Genomic DNA, 23,620 nt, shown 5'->3' with positions numbered 1-23,620 from the left:
TTAAAATTATACTTTAATTTCTGGGGTACATGCGCAGAATGTGCAGGTTTGTTATGTAGGTGTACATGTGCCATAGTGGTTTGCTGCATCCATCACCCCATCATCTACATTAGGTATTTCTCCTAATGCTATCCCTCCCCTATCCCCCAACTCCCTGCTATCCCTCCCTAGCTCCCCACTCACCAACAGGCCCTGGTGTGCAATGTTCCTCTTCCTGTGTCCATGTGTTCTCACTGTTCAACACCCACCTATAAGTGAGAATATATGGAGTTTGGTTTTCTGTTCTTGGGTCAGTTTGCTGAGAATGTTGGTTTCCAGCTTTATCCATGTCCCTGCAAAGAAGAGAACTCATTTTTTTTATGGCTGCCTAGTATTCCATGGTATATATGTGCCACATTTTCTTTATCCAGTCTATCCTTGATGGACATTTGGGTTGGTTCCAAGTCTTTGCTATTGTGAACAGTGCTGCAATAAATATATGTATGCATGTGTCTATATAGCAGAATGATTTATAATCCTTTGGGTATATACCCAGTAATGGGACTGCTTGGTTAAATGGTATGTCTACTTCTAGATCCTTGAGAAATTGCCACGCTGTCTTCCACAATGGTTGAACGAATTTACATTCCTACCAACAGTGTAAAAGCATTCTTATTTCTCCACGTCTTCTCCAGCATCTTTTGTCTCCTGATTTTTTAATGATTGCCATTCTAACTGGTGTGAGATGGTATCTCAATGCAGTTTTGATTTGCATTTCTCTAATGACCAGTAATGATAGGGTTTTTTCCATATGTTTGTTGGCTTCTTTTGAGAAGTGTCTGTTCATATCCTTTGCCCACTTTTTGATGGGGTTGATTTGTTTCTTGTAAATTTGTTTAAGGTCTTTGTAGATTCTGCATATTAGCCCTCTGTCAGATGAGAAGACTATAAAAATTTTTTCCCATTCTTTTTGTTGCCGGTTCACTGTAATGATAGTTTCTTTTGCTGTGCAGAAGCTCTTAAGTTTAATTAGATCCCATTTGTCGATTTTGGCTTTTATTGCCATTGCTTTTGGTATTTTAGTCATGAAGTCCTTGCCCTTCTTTATGTCCTTAATAGTATTGCATAGGTTTTCTTCTAGGCTTTTAATGGTGTTATGTCTTACGTTTAAATCTTATCTGGAGTTAATTTTTGTATAAGGTGTAAGGAAGGAATCCAGTTTCAGCTTTCTGCATATGGCTAGCTAGTTTTCCCAGCACCATTTATTAAAGGGGACTCCTTCCCCCATTTCTTGTTTTTTTCAGGTTTGTCAAAGATCAGATGGTTGTAGATGTATGGTGTTATTTCTGAGGCCTCTGTTCAGTTCTATTGGTCTGTATCTCTGTTTTGGTACCAATATTATGTTTTGATTACTGTAGCCTTGTAGTATAGTTGGAAGTCAGGTAGTGGGATGCCTCCAGCTTTGTTTCTTTTCCTTAGGATTGTCTTGGCTATTTTTTTTTTTTTTTTTTTTTTTTTTTTTGCTTAGGATTGTCTTGGGTATTTTCTTGCGGGCTCTCTTTTGGTTCCATATGAAGTTTAAGGTATTTTTTTCCATCTCTGTGAAGAAAGCCAATGGTAGCTTGACGGGGATAGCTTTGAATCTATAAATTACTTTGGCAGTATGGTCATTTTCATGATATTGTTTCTTCCTAACCATGAGCATGGAATGTTTTTCATCTGTTTGTGTCCTCTCTTACTTTGTTGAGCAGTGGTCTATTGTTCTCCTTGAAGAGGTCCTTCATATCCCTTGTTAGTTGTTAGTACCTTTGTTATGTCCCCAAATTTTCTAGCATAGGCAGGGAAAATAATAAGCATTCAGTGAGCACTTGTTACTTTTTGTAACTGCAGATAATTGCCTGATTCCTGCCACTCTCCCAAACACACAAATAGACACACATTTATTTTTACCTAGCAACAGAGAAGTTAAGAGAAATGAACTGTAAAGAGTTTGGAACAAATATTTTGGAGTTTATTGCGTTCTGTTTTCTCAGCTGTGCTCTGATTCAGACAGATCCCATATAGCGCAAGATATAGCCAGGAGACCACTTCACTAACTGTGAAGAGCCAACAAACTTCACTAGGAGGAAACTTCCAGTTTGTTATTTAAGGTGCCGCAGAAGATATTGGGCTACTTCAGGCTCCAAGGTCTCCTCAGGATGTGGGCTTTGGCAGTGGATCACGTGAGTAAGAGGGGAATGTGTCCTCAGCCAGCATATAGATAAGACCCAGAATATTGATTGGGTGTGAAAGAGTACAGAAGGATTAACTCTCTCCAAGAAATATTCTTGCGGGTTCTCAGAGATTTAAGGTTTTGTTTGGAGACTTGGAAAATTTAGTGATCAAATCTGAACTCTTTTCATTTTAATAAATAAAATATTATTTTAATTTTCTTTTTTTTCCTTTTTTTCGAGACAGAGTCTCATTCTGTCACCCTTGCTGAAGTGCAGTCATGCGATCATGACACTGCAGCCTCCCTTCTTGGGCTCAAGCAATCCTTTTACCTCAGCCTCCCAAGTAGCTGGGACTACAGGCATGTGCCACCACACCTGGTTACTTTTTTTTTTTTTTCCGTTTTTTCTGTAGGGGCAGGGTTTCACCATGTTACCCTGGCTGGTTTTGCACTCCTGGGCTCAAGCAATTCACCCACCTCCCAAAGTGTTAGTATTACAGGCATGAGCCAGTTTGTTTTTTTAAATGTCATGGTGTTAAAAAAAAATACCATGATATTATAATAATTAGCCTGTTTTGGGTTTATTTCATGATTATCGCTTAAGACTTACGGACAGTGTCACTGAAAGAAAATGTTTTGTCTTTCTAAAATGTTATCAAATATCTGTTGCTGTTTTTAGTTGTTTCTGTGACATTTCCTACATATAATCAAAATGAAGTTTAGTAATTGGTGCTTTCTGTTTCTATTAATTCTGTATGTATAACAAGTCACTGAAATCAATAGTGGCTTAAAACCATAATAACAATGTTATAATCTTTTCCAGTTTTGGGGGCAAGATATTTGTGTAGGGTTTGGCTGTTTGCTTCTGGCTTAGGGTATCTTCTGCATTTGGAGTCTGACAGTGGCTAGAGTTGGAATAGCAAGTGGCAGAAGTAGCTGGGGGCTAGTCAGGCACCTCTCTCTTTTCATATAATCTCTGGGTCTGGCCTAACCTCAGGGTCTGGACTTGTAATGTCTTCACATGGGCTAATTTGGGCTTCCTCATAGCATGGCAGCCTCAAAATAGTCAGACTGCTAATATGGCAGCTGAATATTTAAAAGGTGAATACTGTATTACAGCAAGCAAGGTGAGAACTGCATTGACTTTTATGATCCAGTCTCTGAAATCAGGATAGCTTCATTTATGCCATGGTCATAAATTCAAGCTGAGGTAATATAGACTCCAAGTCTTGAGTGTCAGAGTTACATTGTAAGAAATAACATGTGGAATGGGAAATATCATTGAGATCATCTTTGGAAAATACAGTCTGCCACAGTCCATCCTGTAACCACAACCACTTATATAGCTCTCCTACATGCAAAATACACTTACTTCTACCCTCAAAACTGCCAAGCCTCATTCCATTACTACATTAGTTTCAAATTCAGCATTTTGTCTTCCAAATAAATTCCAGATGCAGATAAGGCTCCTTGGCTAAGGCTTCTTCAGTATCGAAAACCTTTTAACTAGTGGTTCTTTGGAAAACCTTTGAACTAAAGAGATAAGTCACCTGCCTTTCATACACTAAACATTCAGTGGTGGGACAAGCATTGTTTCTACAGTTCTTTCTCTTCAAAAGGGGGAAAATAAGAGGTTGTTATATTCCATACTGACTCTGAAACCCAGTTGGTCCTGTTACCATTTGCTGAATGAGTAATCAGTCCATCTCCTGGGAATTGTTCTCTGTGGTGCTGGGCTCCTCCTGTTTGCTCTCTGGTTTCTGATTCGTAATTCTTTTTCCAAAAAATATGGCCTGTATTTGTAATTTTGATAGTTTTCTCTGCCTTTTTCTTGGACATGGAAGTTTGGGGGTCCAGAGGTCACTTTTAATCTTGTATTGTCTTGGTTTCCTTTTAGTTCTAGGGTTGTCCTTTTAAAATTTCAAGGGTGTCTTTTGTATCAATTTATAATCTACCCCATTAGCAAAGCTCATGCTCTTACATTTTTGAAATAATCACTTCTTTACCAGGGATTCCCTGTGAGGCTGTGGTGGGATAGCACCCTTATGGTTCTTGTAGTTTGATTATTCAGCAGAGAGTCAGCTACATATGCCCTTAATGTCTTTAGAAGGCCTTTTATCTGTCTTCAAGGATGTATAAGGTGCCATAATATTGGGGTTAAAGGGTTTTTGTAGTGACATTCTTACTTTTATTTGTAAACCAAGTCTTTCTGACTACACCTGGTATTTTATCATTTCCCTGAAGCTGTTTCTTATTTTGAGACTGTTTTGTTTTCTGGAGTGACAGGGAATGCAAAATAGTTTTATTTTCAAACCCAGCAAATTGCCTTTTTAAAAATATGTGTATAGTTCATCTAAATTTTGCTGAAATTGAAGTTTCTTTTTAAACTCAAATATCTCTGTCCACATGTTATAAGAAGCAAAAGGGGCTGGGCGAGGTGGCTCATGCCTGTAATCCCAGCACTTTGGGAGGCCGAGGTAGGTAGATCACAAGGTCTGGAGTTTGAGACCAGCCTGGCCAGCATAGTGAAATCCTGTCTCTACGTGTATACCTATGTAACAGGACTGCACATTCTGCACATGTACTGCAGAACTTAAAGCATAATAAAAAAAATTTAAAAAATTAGCTGGGTGTGGTAGTGCGTGCCTGTAGTCCCAGCTAGTTGAGAGGCTGAGGCAGGAGACTTGCTTGAACCCGGGAGGCAGAGGTTGTGGTGAGCCGAGATTGCACCACTGCACTCCAGCCTGGGCAACAGAGTGAGACTCTGTCTCAAAAAGAAAAAGAAAAACAAAACGGGAGGCTGAGGCAGGAGAAATGCCTGAACCCAGGAGGCGGAGGTTGCGGTGAGCCAAGATCACACCATTGCACTCCAGCCTGGGTAACAAGAGCGAAACTCCGTCTCAAAAAAAAAAAAAAAAAAAAAAAAAAAAGAAAAAGGAAAAGGAAAAGGAAGCTTTGGTATTCTACTTGGAAGTATTCTTAGCTAGGTAGTTGCAGTTTTATTAGGTATATTTTCTGTTTTCAACATCACTATGAGCAATGGTATTGTTAACTTTTTTTCCCAGTGCATAACAAGAATCTCTACCTTACAAGAACCTAATCCTCATTTCTCTGAAGCCCCCACCATCATATTTCTTGAGGCCCATCAGCTTTCACTAACAATCTCTTGCAGGCCCTTCTGTCTTCCATCTGCTGCCCAGTTCCAAGGCCAGTGCCACATGTTTTGAGTATCTTTTTTAATTGCAGCACTCACTTCTGCTATCAAAGTATGTTCCACTTATCTTTTGCTTTTTAACAAATAACTGTAAAACTTAGTAGCTCAAAGCAGCAAAACAATTTTATCACCTCTCAAGGTTTCTGTGGGTCAGGATTTTGGGCAGGGCTCAATTGGGTGATTCTAGTTTAAGGTCTCCCACATATTTGCAGTCAGATGGTGCCTGCAGTTGGAACAGTGAGAGGCTGAATCAGCTAGGTGCTGTCTAGGCATCTTTTTATTTATGTAGTTTCAATGTCTCTCTAGTTTTTCCACTTTGGATGGTTTGGCCTTTCTACCAGCATAGTGTACTCTAGATAGGCAGTCTGCTAAAGTGGTTATGAAAGGCTTCAAGAACACATATTCTTATGAGTAAGGTGGCATTGAATCAAATTTTATGACCTGCCTTTCACACAGCAAACATTCAGTGGTGGTATGAGCATGGGAAATCATATAATGTCACAGTTTTCATAGATATAAGCTTATCAGGATTTAAGGAGAAATAACTTAGACCCCACCTCTCAGTGGGAGGGGTCTCAAAGACAACATAAGAAGACATTTTGAATGGGAGAGATTGTAGTGGCCATCTGTATTAGTCCATTCTCATGCCGCTAATAAAGACATACCTGAGACTGGGTAATTTATAAAGAAAAAGAGGTTTAATGAACTCACAGTTCCACATGGCTTGGGAGGCCTCACAATCTTGGTGGACGGCAAAGAGGAGCAAAGGCACATCTTACATGGTGGCAGGCAAGAGAGTGTGTGCAGGGGAACTGCCCTTGATAAAACTATTAGCTCTCATAAGTTATTCACTATCATGAGAACAGCACAGAAGAACCTGCCCCCATGATTCAGTTACCTCCCAGTGCATCCCTCCATGACACCTGGGGATTATAGGAGCTACAGTTCAAGGGGGGATTTGGTTGGGGACACAGCCAAACCATATCACCATCTTTGTAAAAACAAAAAAATAAAAAAAACCATCCACACTTCTTTGTATTCAATCGTTACAGGTTAACTCAAAAGTTAATAGAGTGTAGATATAGATTTTAGCTGAGATAGAAACTTTTATGTTAAAAACTTACACACATTCTTGTTTTCACCCTCAAATTTTACTATACTATAGAGTATTTAGTGAATCAAATTCGTTGTTTTCCTCTGGCAAAGCCAAAATTATGACTGTGGGTGGTGCACGTTTTAAGTTATATCAAGTTCTCAGACGTGAAGAATTTTTAAGTGGCAATAGTTTAACTGGCCAGGTATTGAAACCTTGTGTTTTTGTAAGAAAAGAGGAAACATATCCCTTTAAAGTGAAGAAAAATTAAATCTCTTTCTAAAATCTAGTTCTGCATAAGTATTGACAGATTGTCCCAGTGACTCTCAAAATTCATCTTTTCAAATATCAAGAACCATATGGTTAAACTTCATAAAAATGAACAGTGAAAACTTCATTTAAGGCAATGAATGTGCAGCTGCCAGCATCTCCTTTCTTCTTGGCCACACCAGCTTGGCTAATCTTCTGTCACTACATATGTGGGCCACGTGTGCTTTGGAAAATATTGGACTGTTTCGGATGTTTAGTCTGTGTAGGCTGGATCCTGCTTACTGCATCTTATTACTCTGGTTTCCCCTTTGCTTTCAGCAGCAACACTATGCAGCTAGTTTCTGTGGGAGCACCAGGTATGCAGCAGCTTGTGAAAACCAAGGAGCAGAGAACTGCTATCTGCATGAAACACAAATGTATCTTCACAAGGCTGTCAGGAGACCATGTTCCCTGTAGCTCTCTTAACAGGATTAAAAGTGATATAAAATGAATGGAAAATACCAGAATAAGTCATCACAGTTCACCACAGTTATTATTGTACCTAACAAAGCACACGACTTTTTGGCAGTTAAACTGGCCACTGATAAAAGTTATCACAAAATTGAAAGCAGTGTTTCTTTGTGATGTATTAACTATAGTTTGAATGATTTTCTAAAATATAAGGAAAGTATGGTTATAATAGAGTAAGTTCCAAATAGGATTGCTTATTTCATGTTGTAGCCCTACTTTTGCCTTAACAGCTCACCCTCAAATTCCTCTGTGAAATACAACAGGTCTTCAAGTCCTCCAGTAATATCTTGTTCAGCATTGTTTTCTTCAGTAACATTGATGAGAAAGAAAGTCAATTCCCAGCCAAGGCCCCTATATGTATGGAGTCTGGCTTTCTCCCCATGTCTGTGTGGGTTTCCTTTGGGTACTTTGATTTTCTCCCACATCCTAAGAATGTGCGTATGGTGAATTGGTATATCTACATTGTCCCAGTCAGAATGAGTGTGGGTGTGTGTATTCCAGATAATGGTGTCCTGTCCAGAGTTATTTCCTGCCTTGCACCCTGAGCTGCTGAGACAGGTTCTGGCCACCCCAATCCCTGAATTGGAATAGGTGGGTTGGAAAATTAATGAATGAGTGAATACAAATCATTGACAATTCAAAGTTTGTAACAATATAGTCTACTAGACAAGGGAAGACAGGTACTTAATACAGGTTGAGAGCACTTGGGTATTAGCTGGGCATGGTAGTGTGGTCATGTAATGCCAGCTCCTTAGGGGGCTGAGGCAGGAGAACTGCTGGAACCCAGGAGGTGGAGATTGCAGTAAGTTTAGATCACACAAATGCACTCCAGCCTGGGTGATGGAGCAAGACTCTGTCACAAAAGTAAAAACAAAAACAATAAACAAAAAAAAAGAAAAAGATAAAAATAGAAGTTATTTTATCTTATATGCAGTGAATTCCATGACCAACAAATTGTGCAGAAAATTTATCTACTACCTTGAAATTCCCTTAGATAAAAAATTGGTAGTATAATACTTACATATGCAATCAGGTAAAATACTGCTTTGAGTAGGTAAATAATGGAGTATCATAACATTTATGTTTTTGTTTTTGAGACAAGTTTTTGCTCTATTGCTCAGTTTGGAGTGCAGTGGTACAATCACAGCTCGTTGCAGCCTTGAACTCCTGGGATTACAGGTGTGAGCCCCCATACCCAGCAAATTTATCTTTTGTTGAATGATTGAGTTTTTAATTACATTTATTCAAGCAGTTAGCATATTTTAATATTCTAACAGAAACACAAGGAGAATTTCTACCAGTGGAACTCTTAGGACTCTAGCACCACATGATAGTTAAATCAGTTTTTAACTGATTAGCTTGCCTTTCTGGAATGTGACCAGTACTTGATTGCATTTTATTTTCTTAAAATTTAATGTAGCCTGCTTAGTTTATGGATGATTTCAGCTGTTAAAAAATAAGAACCTAAATTGACACCAAGACTTGGAAAATGTAACCTACAATTAGGAAACTTTATTTTTGGCTAAATACACACCAAGGAAAGATATCACAGTGTGTTTAATTGAACAATAGATATGCCAGCTATGCCTGATAAATGTATATAAATGTTTAAAATCATTATGTAAATCCATGATGATTCTCAGGTTCCAGTAGTTTTAGTAAATTGACTTTACTTCTCAGATTATTTCCCAGTTGAATTATACAGCTGTAGCTGGTGAACTCTTATCGGAATTACATGCTGCAAAATGATATGCCCTTTCAGCAGATAGGCTTAAGGACACAGAGAGCACACACTAGTGGAGTCCTGGTGGTCAATGTTAGGAGTAATCAGAAAGAATAGTATAAGCAAAATGTAGATACTGTCTTACATGTTTTGAGTATCTTTTCCTCTTAACAGATACAAAGTTATTCACAAATTATAAGCAAATGTATTCCAGAATGCACAGGGAGAATACATAAAAGCAGGGAATCAGAAATGGATTTAATTGTGTTGGGTATTTCAATAACTCATTTTCACCCAAATTAATTTAATTTTTAGAATGAAGCATTTCAAGAATTGAATTCATTTTTGTTATTCTTTTTTTTTTTTTTTTGAGACGGAGTTTCGCTTTTGTTACCCAGGCTGGAGTGCAATGGCGCGATCTCGGCTCACTGCAACCTCCGCCTCCTGGGTTCAGGCAATTCTCCTGCCTCAGCCTCCCGAGTAGCTGGGATTACAGGCACGCGCCACCATGCCCAGCTAATTTTTTGTATTTTAGTAGAGACGGGGTTTCACCATGTTGACCAGGTTGGTCTCGATCTCTCGACCTCGTGATCCACCCGCCTTGGCCTCCCAAAGTGCTGGGATTACAGGCTTGAGCCACCGCGCCCGGCCCTCATTTTTGTTATTCTTAAAGAGAATTTGCTTTGGAAAAAAAATGTATCCAAAGGTGTATTGCCTTTTTTATTTAAAAAACAAACCAAGTATTCAGATAGGAGTTAAACAATCAGGTGCATGAAAGAAATTTCAGATGAAATCTTTATCTTCCAAATGTTGCTGATGTAATTAGGCTAAAATTAAAATTTCTTACTGTGGCCTAAATTAGGACTTCTCAGCCTTAGCTGCATATCAGATTACATGGAGAACTTTAAAGAATACTGATGTCTGCGTTTTACTCCAGCGATTCTGATTTCATTGGTTTATGACATGTCCTGGGTATCAGGATTTTAAAAAATATCCTGGGTGATTTTAATGTGCAGCACAGTTTAAGAACCACTAGCCTAAAACAACCATGTCTTTTGGCCACTATTTTCCTTATTTTACTTCATCATGTGTCTTCTTTACCATTAAAAAAATAATTGTCACCTGAATACTAAAGATTGTTCTCAACCAAGGAACTTTCCATTAGCAGTTTCTTCCTCTTGGAATGCTCTTCCGACAGGTCTTTTCATGGCTGGGTCTTTCTCACCGTTCAGGTGTCCACTCCAAGGACTCTGCTTTAAGCAGACCTTTTCTGAGTTTCCCTGTCTAAAGCTTTGTTTCCCCAAGTATTATCACATTATTCTGTTTTAATTTTATTCCTTTTGTTTCAATTTATTACCATATTCATTTGTGTTTCTTTTCCCACTAAGTATATAAAGTCCGCGAGAGAAGAGACCTGACACGCTGCTTCACCATCACATATCCAGCACTTAAAACTAAGCCTACCACATGGCAGTTGTTCAATATCTTTTTAACAAATGAATACAAATGCTAATTGAAAATGATTTTGGTAATACTTATATCAAAGTTTTGCCAAAAAGCTACATGAGATCACATTTTAAAAATTAGAATACAGTCAGGTGCAGTGGTTCACACTTGTAATCCCAGCCCTTTTGGGAGCCTGAGGCAGGTGGATCACCTGAGGTTGGGAGTTTGTGACCAGTTTGACCAACATTCTCTACTTTCTCTACTGAAATCCAAAAAATTAGCTGGGTGTGTATGATACATGCCTATAATCTCAGCCACTCAGAAGGCTGAGTCAGGAGAGTCACTTGAACCTGGGAGGCAGAGGTTGCGGTGAGACGAAATCGTACCATTGCACTCCAGCCTAGGCAACAAGAGCAAAACTCTGTCTCAAAAAAAGAAAAAAAAATTAGAATACAGACCTAGGATGAATGAATGGACATGTCAACAGGTATAGGGAGGAAGTACACTTAGAAATGTGGTAGTCTTAGTACTGAAAATTTAAATTTAAGGGTAGTGATATTAAGCCTGTTACTACCACTTAAGGCTCTCACTCCAAAGCCATATTTTGGGTCTTACCAAAATGCAAGTATTAGAAATCTTCATATACTTTCCGGTTAATGTCTCCTATTTTAAGAGCCCAAGTATCACCTCCCCATCCACAAAGCTCAGTCTGTAGGAAGAGTTTTATTCTCTGTGTTGCATGTTTATTTCATGGCCTTTGCCATATTATAATTGTAGTGATGTAGCCACCAGTCTGTCTCCCTCACTAGCTTTTAGCCTCATTGGGAACAGGATTGTGTCTAGAGTGCCAGACCCATAACAGGTACTAAGCAAGTGTTTATTGAATGAAAACATAAAATAAATAAGAAATATTCCACGAGAAGGATTAGAACTGCTAATTAAAATTATAAAATGGATTTGTCAGGAATGTGAGTTGAAGTAATTTTCAGTAGAATAAAGAAATAAAAAAGGATACACTAAGCTAATTGGAGGAGGAGGGCATGATGTTATACACACTTAGGAAATTAAAAAAACATTGTTGGTGCCAATAAGTCTGTGCACTGGCTTCCAACTGATATGTGGCTTGTCATCTGAATAAGGTTTTCATCACTCACTTGGGACTTTTTATACATTATTTACTCTTTTTGATAAACTTCTCAATAGCTGCTATTCAGATAGATGCATTTTCCAGTAACACCTGATATGCATTTTAAAATGTAGCTTTTAATTGATATTGATTGCCAGTAAACTCAATGAAAACTTTCATCAGTGTACTTTGAATTTCATTATTCTACCCAAAAGAAATTACAGCAGTCCTTGGGCACATAAATATTTAAAAACTCTATGTAGAGGCCCTATTAGCTTCATGGGTACGTTTGTCATAATTTTAGCACTTAAATACTACTTAGGATTGCTCCTTCAGATTGTATCCTGCTTCAAAATCTCTACAGTACTACTATGCATAGTTTTACCTCATAGCTAGATGACTAGGTCTTTCAAAAGGACAGTCATATAGTTGAAATATGCGTATTTTTATTGCCTTCTAAAAAATTACACCAATAATTAAACAGAGGAAGAACAATTGGTGTTCACGACAGAAATTCTGTTCAGGTCCCCAGAATCCTTCTGAAATACACAGTATTGTTACAGCTTTGCTGCTGTAAGCCTGGAAACTGGTATGCGCTTTTTTCTTTGGTTTTTATGAGGAAACACTACCAGTGTCACATTTCTAAGAAGGAGACAGCAAGCAATGAAAGCAAAGAATCTTGATATCAGAGTTACAGCATCTAAAGTAATTTTCCTTCTTTTACTTTGAATCTGCATTCTCGCATATTTGGATATAGTTCTGTTTTGGCTTATTACTGTATAGAAATAAAGATTTACAGAAGGTCATTTTGTGAACAGAGGTATGGAAAGTCTACACATGGTATTTCCTGTGAACAGGTGGCATGGTGTGTTAGGAGAGCATAACGTGGGATTCGTGTTATGGGCAAAGGCGGAAATGAATCTGAAAAGACAGGTACAAGTCAAGGTGGTAGAAAGGCCTTTATTAATGATGAGATGTTGGAACACTTTGTTGCCAGAGGACATCTTGATTTAAAAAAAAATGAACATAGTAACAATATAGAAGATTGATGAAGGAGAAAGGAAAGTGGTGCCAGGGAGACTAGAGTGTGATCATTTCAGTATTTAAATTTATATAGCGCTAAGTCTGAATCTCAGTAGGAACAGAGGAAAGAAAAGGAGATAAGCTCCAGAGATTCAAGATAGAATCTTGAGTATATAGTAACTAATTGGAAATAGGGGAGAGCAGAAGTGAGACACTGATATTTTTAGCGTGGATGACTAATGGCACTGTCATTAACCAACCTCAAAAAAAACAAAATAAGAGCTTTACGTGTGTGGGGGTGGATGGGGGGCATTGTCAACAAAAATATATATTCCAGTTTCTATCTATATTTCTTTCGAACTTTGACACATTGGGCTATTCTCTTACCTGCTTTGAACTTCACTTTCCTCTTATGTAAAGTAGGGATTCTTTTCTCTTCTGTTCTCTTCTTTCTCTTCTCCTCTCCTCTCCTTCCCTCCCCTCCTCTTCCCTCCCTTCCCCTCTCCTCCCCTCTATTCTCTTCTCATTTGTGATGGAGTCTCTGTCACCAGGCTTGAGTGCAGTGGTGTGATCTCGGCCCATCACCACCTCTGCTTCCTGAGTTCAAGTGATTCTCCTGCCTCAGCCTCCCAAGTAGCTAGAACTACAGGCACATGCCAGCACACCCAGCTAATTTTTTTATTTTTATTTTTTTAGTAGAGATGGGGTTTCACCATGGTGGCCAGGATGGTCTTAATCTCTTGACCTCGTGATCCACCCACCTCAGCCTCCCAAAGTGCTGGGATTACAGGCATGAGCCACTGTGCCTGGCCTGAAGTCAGGATTGCTGACTTTCTTATTGCTTATCCTGATGAACAAATGAAAGAGCGCTTATAAAAATATAAAGTGCCACATAAATGTGAGTTGTTAGATTCGTATAGACTATTAGGGGTTGGACTATAACCGAGGTTTAGCCCATCAGCATAGATCTCTTAGACATATTTTTGAAGTTCCTGGACTTTATTTTTCATATTCTCTACTGATGTTAAATATCAATTATAAGGGACAGTTTTTTTTTTGTTTTTCCAAACACAAGTATTTATATACAACAATTATTATTTTGATTCATTGGTTCTATACCACTTACCTTTAAAACAAAACAAAAACATAAGTAGTTTAATTACTACATTGACATGCTATTTGTTAACATTATTTCATCTCTTTATTGAGTCATAACAAAAAGTATAAGGATTTTCTTTATTCTTATGTTTTCTACTTTTATCTTTCCTCAGCTCAATTGCAGCTCTGTTCTTGCTCAATTTAGGCCTCGTATCAGAATGAAGTAAATTAGAGGAGGGAAAACAAAACAAAACAAAACAAAACAAAACAAAACAAAACAAAACAAAACTCAGCGTACATTCCTGTCAGTTTGTACCCACTCCAAATGAGTCTCATGAAAGAAATTTTCAAAAATGAGAATTGCTTCCATCCATCTTAAAGTCTAATTTAATTAAGTCTTGAAAATATATTTTATGTGACAATATTCATATCTATGAAAATATAGAGGTGAGATTTTTCATTTTAGTCTTTTTTCTCCATTACTTCTTAGTTATTTTTGACACCACATTTCAAGAAAATTTCAGGCCCTGTCAATCAGGACGGCAAGTAGAAACAACCACATTATATATGTGAACCAAACAAGAATAATGGATGTTTCATTCATTTCTTACAAAGATTAGTCTGTTTGATTGTTTTCTTACTATTTCCTCTTTTTAGAACATTCATTTTGATTAAAAATATAAAGTGAATAATATTCCTGAGCTTTGCAATTTAAATCTTCTGTATGAAAGTGTATTTATCATGAAGCTGTAAAATAAACCAGTGTTTTTTTTGTTTGAATGATTTTTCAGATTTAATGCACATTCCTGTTTTCACTGCCTAGTTAAGTTTAATCATTCAGTGATATTCTTTGAGCCACTGCCATATGATTAATAAACAGTAAAAGTCAGCTTAAACTTGGTAGACAAATATTCTCTTCGCCTATTGAGACCATTGAGTTGTGTTTTGCTGAGTCCCTCCTTCCTGGGATATTCTCCTTTCCATTCTAAGGAATGTATGACTTTAGATGTCTTAGGGAATCCAGCAATCTTCGCTGCTTTCCTTTCAGCTGACATAAATCCCGCTGGCATGGATGGTTTCAGGACCACCTTTTCAACCCCCCTTGAAAGATGGTTTTTATTCTTGAGATTCCAGTTCCACTGCCTAACTGAATATACCACAGGTTTTTTTTTTTCCCTAGATGTAACTATTCTATAAAATTAATGGCATATTTTTAATTATGGGTATCTATATGAATGAAAATATCCTTAATGAGTCATTTCTAAAAAAGAAACATTGAAAGTTCAGCTACATCTTTATAATGAAAGAAAATAGTTGTTTAAAATTTCAGATAATGATTGATCTGGATATTAGAGTCATCCAGAGATTAATGGAATTAAATGTTCTTATCCAGTCTCTTATTGTCACATAGACCTAATCTAATTTCCATTTTGGAGTAAGAGTAGAAATTTTTGATTTAGTGAGGATTAATTTCTTACCTTAAGAAATCTCTAACTTAAAGATACATGATGATTTTAAGAACTGCTGACTTTTTAAAAAGTAGAAAATGCTTGAAATTATATTGCAAATATGTTAAACAACACTTTTGATATTGTCCTTCATGTCACATAAATATTCAAGTAGCTCTAGGAGAAAAAGAAATTGAAATATTTATAATTTATAGCAGGAAACCTAGATATTATTATTAAACATGATGAGAAATTTGTGAAGTTTTAATAGAGGTTCAACTAGCAAAAACTATAACATAAAAATAACTTGATATTCTGGATGCTTTTCATTCTCCATTATTACCTTATTTTATTAAACATAGTTTAGCTTTATTATTGGTTATGGTTATATGGATTCTATGCACTGTGAATTTATGAAAAGTTTCTATTGATAAATGATAAAGTGCTTTAGTTTGCCATTTGGTTTGTGTGATGTTATATAAAAGTTTAAAAAGACACATTCTTTGCTGTGGTTTCCAGATTTCGTTTATTCTGTCTTCACAATTGACATACAGCATTATTTCAGTTGAAGAGAACAAATGACTTATTTATTAAATGAGCAGGCAATACTTCTCAAAGTATTACAATAAAGTGGCAGCAGTAAGGTTAGTAGACTTATGTATGATTTTCCTGTGGGGTCCTGGGAGCCCAAATTATTTATTACTTGAGAACAAAGAAGCTTAGAGTTAAAGGTAAGTCAGTCTGTATACGATATGACTAATAGTAAACCCCTAAAGCATGAAAAAAGGGATAAAGACTGTAGTTTACTTCTAACTAGGCACATGGTAGAGTCAATTTTCTTTCTTCTCAGTAATTTACACTGAGTGTCACCTGTTCCCTCAGGTGAAAGAGGACAAGCCTGTATTACTAATATTTTGCTTGTCCCCATTTGCCCCTGAAGAATGCCTCATTATTCTTTATAGTCTTAGATAAATTTATAGTATTCACAACTGATTAAGTTTCTCAACAACATATTTTAAAATCATTCCCGGACTGACGTGGTGGCTCATAGTCCTCCTTTGGGAGGCCAAGACGGGTGGATCACAAGTTCAAGATTGAGACCACCCTCACCAATATGGTGAATGAACCCTCCCCTCTACTAAAAATACAAAAATTAGCTGGGTGTGGTGGCGCATGCCTGTACTCCCAGCTACTTGGGAGGCTGAGGCAGGAGAGTTGCTTGAACCCAGGAGGTGGAGGCCAAGATCGTGCTACTGCACTCCAGCCTGGCAACAAAGTGAGGCTCTGTCTCAAAAAAAAAAATACATTAAAATAAAATTAAAAGATCAGTCACTACTTAGCTTGTTGTTTTGACACCTAACTTCAAGGAAGCATTAAAACATTAATGTAATTGGATTACAATTTCAGTTACCTCACATTGATCTGATGAGTATTTTATTATTATCAAACTAAAAGTACCAGTGTAGGTATTTATCATAATAATGAACAGAGGATTAGGATATTTTCTTTGCAATTGTATTTTTTTCCCCAAAGGCCCTCAAAAACATGTTTTAAGTTTTTTTTGGTTATAGGGTTTTCTGAAATTATATTTGCTGAAAGTTAAAAGTAAATGGCCAAATGGCTAATAAGCACATCAAAAGATGTTCAACATTATTCATCACTAGGAAAATGCTGATTAAAGCCATAGTGAAATTCTGCTTTGGCAAACAGGTGGACAGTTCTTTGCTATGTTAAACATAAAATTAACATATTAGCAGTTTTACTACTTGGTATTTACTCAAGAGTAATGAAAATATAAGTTTAGGCTGGGCATGGTGGCTCACACCTGTAATCCCAGCACTTTGGGTGGCTGAGGCAGGTGGATCACTAGGTCAGGAGTTTGAGACCAGCCTGGCCAACATGGTGAAACCCTGTCTCTACTAAAAATACAGAAATTAGCTGGGCATGGTGGCACTCGCCTTTAATCCTAGCTACTTGGGAGGCTGAGGCAGGAGAATCGCTTGAACCTGAAAGGTGGAGGCTATAGTGAGCAGAGATGATGCCACTACTCTCCAGCCTAGGCGACAGTGAAACTCCATCTCAAAAAAAAAAAATTAAAGTTGAAGCAAAACTTGTTTACATTATTCATAATGGCCCCAAAGTGGAACCAACCCAAATGTTCATTAGATGATGAATGCATAAATAAAACTTGATGAATGCACCCATGTAATGAAATATTATTCATCACTAAGATGAATTATTGATTCCCAATGATGCAGGTACTAACATTAAACTCATTGCATTGATGAGGAAACTAAGGCACTTATGTAACTTACAGTGTAACTGAAGAAAGAAGAAAACACCAGGCTGTTTGAATTCAGAGCTCTCACTTAACCTCTACACTGGAATGAATTTTTGTTGTTGTTTTGTTTGTTTTTTGTTTTAAAGCATTACTCTTATCCTTCTTTCTCTTTTCTTTGGGGCTGAACATTTTCAAAGAGTGACTTTATTCCTGTTTCACTTTCCTTGCTTACCTTCCACCATCAGTGGAAACAGCTAAGCTGCCAATGCTTTTTCTTTTATAATAACTGCTTTGTTGAAATAGAATTTATATACCATAAAATTTGCCCTTTGTGAATTGTGCATTTCAGTGGTTTTTAGTATCACAATATTTTCTGAAGGTTACTTGTAACAGGCTTTTTCAGTCTCATTCATATTTAATCTTTTCATGCATTTGACATTGTTGACCCCTCAATCCTCAACTCTGTCCTCATTCAGCCCTTTTTCATTCTCCTTCTACTGACTTCATAGTTGTTTTTCAGTCTTCATGGCCTTCTCTTCCTTGACTTACTTTGTAAATGTTGATTTTGGTTTACTTCTTATTATACTTGCTACCTTTGAGAGAGCTCATCCTTGGGAACTACCTTTATTGGTGTGTTGCTCATAAATGTCTATTTTAGTCATTTAACAAATATTTATTGTGCATTCATTATGAAGAAGGCTCAGTTTAGGCGCTTGACATCTATGCTATTATTGAACCTATATTCTATGGAGAAGATACAAGCAATAACAAATAACAAGGAAGTTTGCAGTTTTAAGCAGTATGAGAGTGGTAGTATGAGAGTGCTGAGACGGTGCCCATTGAACAGGGACTTCAGCATGAACAGTTAGCCTTGCAGCTCTCTCCAAGAATGTAAAGCAAATGGAAGGATACTAAAGGCAAACTGGTCATGCACATTTAAGGAATAGTAGAAGGACTAGTGGGTTGGAGCTGAGAAATTGAGGGTGGCTCTAGTTCATCCTGTCAGAGACATAATGAGAGAATAAAGTGGGGCTAGTCTATATGAACCATTATAAGGACTTTAGCTTTTACTCTGAGTAAAATGGGGAAGCGGCACAGGGCTTTGTTTAGAAGGTGAATGCGATCTGAGTGAGATTTTTTAAGTGACTTCTCTTTCTCTCTTTTTTTTTTTTTTGAGATGTAATCTGGCTCTGTTGCCTAGGCTGGAGTGCAGTGGCGCGATCTTGGCTCCACAACCTCCACCTCCCAGGTTCAAGCAATTGTCCTGCCTCAGCCTCCCGAGTTGCTGGGACTACAGGCATGTGCCACCATGCCTGGCTAATTTTTTTGTAGTTTTGGTAGAGACAGGATTTCACCATGTTAGCCAGGATGGTCTCGATCTCTTGACCTTGTGATCTGCCCTCCTCAGCCTCCCAAAGTGCTAGGATTACAGGCATGAGCCACCATGCCCGGCCAACTTCTCTCACTTCTATGCTGAGAATATGGTGACAAGGTTTGAAGTAGGAAAGCAAGAATACAAAACTGCTTACTGAATTGATGCAGTCTTCATTTCTCTGGTATACTAAACTAGTATATCTTAATGACTACTGAACATACTTCAGTACAACACAGATACCTAAAGTTCGTCATGTCCAAAACTAAATCCATCTGCTCTTCCCAGCTCCATGTTCCAAAGTTGCCACCTCCTCCCAAAACATTTGCCTTGGCAGAGACCCAGCCACTCAAAGAAGAACCCCACTTGACTCTTCTTGTATTCCTTGCCCGTCAGTCAAATTGAAGATAACAAACCTTAAGTTCTCTTTAGCAAGATTATCAGTTACTTTAATTTCATCCACTGGTTAATTTGTTAGACCTCTCTTTCTGCTACCTCCCAATGCTCAATATTAAAATTCAAGAAGTTCCTTGAGATAAACAGAGAATACAGCATTTTAAATCCGTCCTGACTTTGTGATCACACTGCTTAATCTACTTTCTTACCTGGGCATGGGCATGTACATCTCCAGTGATTGAAATAAAGGCGTTATGTGGTAATGTAGTCTAGCCAGAGAGATTTGGGCTGAATCTCAGTTCTATAATTTATTAATCACATGACTTCAGACAAGCCCTTAACACTCAGCCTCATTTTCTTTATTTTTAAAAAGACAAAAACATAACCATCTGCCAGTGTTGTCTATAGTGTTAGAGATAAAATTTCCAAAGCCCCTATTAGACCATGATCACTCCATAAATAATACTGCTACTCCCTCTAGAACACATGCCTTAGAAGACAGAGGAAGAGTCTTAACTGAGGTTCATAGTTTACGTTAGGGTTTACTTTCTGTGTTTCACAGTTCTGTGGGCTTTGTCAAATGCATAATATCATTCATCTGCCATTATAGCATCTTACAGAATAGCTTCACTGCCCTAAATATCCCCTGTGTTTCATTGTCATCTCCTTACAACCACAGTCTTTACACTGTATATTGTGCTGCCTTTTCCAGAATGCTATACAGTGAGAATCCTACAGTGTGTAGCCTTTTTTTTTTTTCCTTGTGAGATGGGGTCTTGTTCTGCCATCGAGGCTGGAGTGGAGTGGCACAGTTGTAGCTCACTCCAGCCTCGAATCCCTGAGTTCAAGGGATCCTTTCACCTCAGCTGGGACTACAGGTGTGTGCCACCACACCTGCCTAATTTAAGGTTTTTTTTTTTTTTTTTTTTTTTTAATTTTAACATTTTTTTGTAGAGACGAGGTCTTGTTATGTTTCCCAGGCTGGTCTCAAACTACTGGCTTGAAGTAATCCTTCTGCGTTAGCTTCCCGAAGTGCTGGGTTTACAGGTGCGAGCCACTTGTGCCCAGCCCAGTATGTAGTCTTTTCAGACTGGTTTCTTTCCCTTAGCAGTTGAATGGGTAATTCTAATGGAGTCAGTGTCCAGATTCTCTACTTCTACATAAACTCTTTACTAATATTTATCTGGCTAAGAATAGTGCTTTATTTGCAACATTCTTTCTCTTACCTTACAGAAGAAAAGCACACGCTTATCCATCCAAAATGTTACTATGGTGCATTATCCTGGAGTCATAGAAAATTTAATATCAAAAAATCAACTAATGCATTAAATTTGTATTGCAGAGAAGTATGACAGTGTGTGGTGGCTCACGCCTATAATCCTGGCACTTTGGGAGGCCGAGGTGGGCAGATTACCTGAGGTCAGGAGTTTGAGCCTAGCTTGGCCAACATGGCAAAACCCCACCTCTACTAAAAATACAAAAATTAGCTAGGTATGGTGGCAAATGCCTGTAGTCCCAGCTTCTCAGGAGGCTGAGGCAGAATTGCCTGAATCTGGGAGGTGGAGGTTAGAGTGAGCCAAGATAATGGCACTGCACTCCAGCCTCGGCAACAGAGCAAGACTCCATCTGAAGAAAAAAAAAAAAAAAAAAAAAAAAAAAACAACAACAAAAAAAAAAACAATGGATGACAGGGTGAACAACTGAGGATGTAAAAATTCTATGAGGCAGTAAGATGGAAATAAAGTCAAGAAAATAAATAGCAATGTAAAGTTCAGCGGCCAAAAGAAGCATCTCTGTGTGTTATTTAAATAGATAATGGTTATATTAAATCATTGTGGATTTAGATGCTAGTGAGTATACTTAAAATAGCTGATGTGTTTTGTTTTAAAATGTCAATATTTCCAATAGGGTAGAAATTCTTTGCAAGTACATATTTTACCACAGGTGAAAATTTGTAGCTGTCAATTTGGTAATGTGTAAATGGTTACATAATTTTTCAAAATTCTTTTAAAAGTCTGTGAATAAAGGCAGTTAAAGTCTGGTAGCCTATCCTACTCTATAAAACCCACGTTTGTCAACCTGGCTTGTAAAATCCCTCATCACCTTCCTCCTTCTCTTTTGTTTTGTTTTGTTTTTAACTACTTTCTGCCTTACATTCTAAGCTCCAGCAAGAAAGATCTATTTGAAGTTCTAAGTATATATTGTGCTCTTTCCTGCCTTTGTCTTGATTGTGTTATTCTTCCCTTCTTTGCCTCACTACCTTCTGCTCATTCTTTAAGATCCAGAAGTCTGGAGTGAGAAATACCTCTTCTACTCCCAGTTCATGTTGGCTCAGATGCTCATTTTCCCTTCTCCCTAGGTTGCCTCCTGTAGTCTTTGTTGCTATGTTGTTTTACATTGAACTTCTCTTTTGCTTTTCTGGAAATAGACCTTGAAGGTCTTTGAGAGTTAAGAACTATGTTTTATCTTTACCTGTTCAGTACCTAGTTATATACCTCTCTTGACAATAAGTTAATTTATTAGACAAATATTAGTTATTGCATTAAGCAAGGAAAGGTGGATTTCAATTGTTTGAAAGTTAATTCTTACGAGTAACTTTATTTTTTGGGTCAGTTACACTGTAAAAAGTTAATTTTGTTCTGCGCTGATCATATTTCTGGCTGTAATACTTGCCTTTACTGGTAAGATTTCAGTAAGCTTTCACATGAAGATGAGCCTAAAGATGAGTTTGAGAACAACCACCATTCTAACAGAAGGAACAGTCTGACAAGGATTCTAGTTTTGGCTCCGCCACAAAGTTCTGTGTGACCCTGGGCAAAGTAACCAGCCTGGGAGTTGATATTCTTATCCCTAAGATGAGTAAAGTGACCAGAGTCTTCCAAAAGTTTCCTTTACCTTTGATTTAATCAAGAGAAAATTTTAGTAAAGTAAACAAATCATTATCCTTGACAGGAAGTAAAAAATACGGACTGATTTATTTTCTACTTGTTCATACTGTGGACATTATAGGTGGCGGAGGTACCTTGTTTATGTTGCCTGCAAACCATATACTCTAATGTCATGGCTTGGATTCTATCCTTAATCTAAAAATTAAATTTTCAACTTGTCGTAAGATAAATATAGAAGTTTATATTTGAACTGTAACTAAATACTATATTGAGTTACAATTTCAGGTTATGTTTTAGCATCTTTCACTAAATATATGATGTATCTGATTAATATTGTACTTTCCTATGCATTTCTATCATTCTCCAAATGAACTTATGTTGAAATATTTTTTGTGACCAGTTATGTAGTTACTGCAGCCTTCCTCATTGAGAACCAATATTAAAAACAATTACAAAACTGCTTTCCTGTGTCATTTGGATTAATAATGTGTTATAATTAAGTTTTATAAAGCTTGATTGACATTTAGATACGACTTTCATAAAGGGTTTGAGATTGTGTTGTTTGGCCAGAACAAAGGCATTATTTCCTTTCTTGTCTTTGACTCCACCTAGCCCCACTTTTCTCCACCTGCTTGAGAAAAGTTGTATTTCTTCAGACAAACTTCATAATTGCCCTTCTGTGCCTGATTTGGGCCTCAGGAAAGGCCCATAGCATCTGTAAAGCTGGCAGCAGAATGGTATTTCCAGGCAAGCACAGGGTTGCTGGGTAGTGAGCCAATCCACAGCTTTGTCTGAGCAGCTGAGAACTTTGCCGGAGTATTACCACGGTGTTCAGTAACACAGACCTGTGCCATGAGCAAGCAAAGCACTGAGCAAGTGTCAGGGTCAATATTTATAGACCACTACGTAGCTGCCTTGCAGAGAGAAAACGGGAGAATAACATGCACACAGAGGGCGAGGAACGATAGTCTGCAGTGGAGGGAATGTTAATTTCCAATTTTGTTCTGAAAATATATTCTTTTTAACTGTCAGGTTCAGACTTCTGCTGATCCATAACCATTTGGCGCTGAGCTATGACAAGAGAGGAAACAAAAAGTTAAACAAGCAAGCCTGCCATAAGTGAGAAGGTAAGTAATTAGCCAGTTCTGTCTCGCTGTTACTCGTAAACTCCCTCTCCCTGTTGGCTGCACTGCACCAGTAAGCAAAGGGCTGTGTGGCTTGTCAAAGCTAATGAGGAGGGCTGCCTGCTGGGTAAGAATGTTCTTGGTGGCAGAGCCGTTTTGTGTACTGCTGTTGAGAATGCCGGGTACATTCACAAGACATTTCCTGCGTGTGGTAGGAACAGCTCTTAAACACCAATTTCACATTGTTTCCTGTCAGTAAGTTTCTGTCTCTTCATTCTATCAAACTCGAGGTCTTCCAGTTGGTAAATTCCTATTTACTTTTATGTCGGTATTAGTGTCGGTTAAGTTGATTGTAGTGAGTGGTGGTCTAGACATGGATTGTAAGGGAAACATTCAGATGAATGTTTGAAGATGCAA

At 37.7% G+C, this 23,620-nt stretch overlaps 1 protein-coding gene across 17 annotated transcripts in view; it reads left to right on the top strand.

The window, feature by feature from the left end:
* Positions 1-23,620, top strand: part of BMPR1B (bone morphogenetic protein receptor type 1B) — a 413,639-nt gene that overhangs the window by 229,736 nt on the left and 160,283 nt on the right. For 13 of the 17 annotated variants that reach the window (XM_035293292.3, XM_078366787.1, XM_054253133.2 and 10 more), the window contains one exon: positions 23,112-23,206. The gene's annotated coding sequence lies outside the window, so the exon portion shown is untranslated. Of the gene's footprint in view, positions 1-22,908; positions 23,506-23,620 lie in introns of those variants that run through there. The other 4 variants (XM_035293295.3, XM_078366794.1, XM_035293297.3 and 1 more) reach the window with 4 other exon arrangements.

The sequence above is a fragment of the Callithrix jacchus genome, chromosome 3 (genome assembly GCF_049354715.1).
Source record: "Callithrix jacchus isolate 240 chromosome 3, calJac240_pri, whole genome shotgun sequence".
In the NCBI taxonomy this organism is placed as follows: Eukaryota; Metazoa; Chordata; class Mammalia; order Primates; family Cebidae; genus Callithrix; species Callithrix jacchus.
Note: the sequence above shows the minus strand (reverse complement) of the source record. Positions and strands in the feature narration are given on the sequence as shown.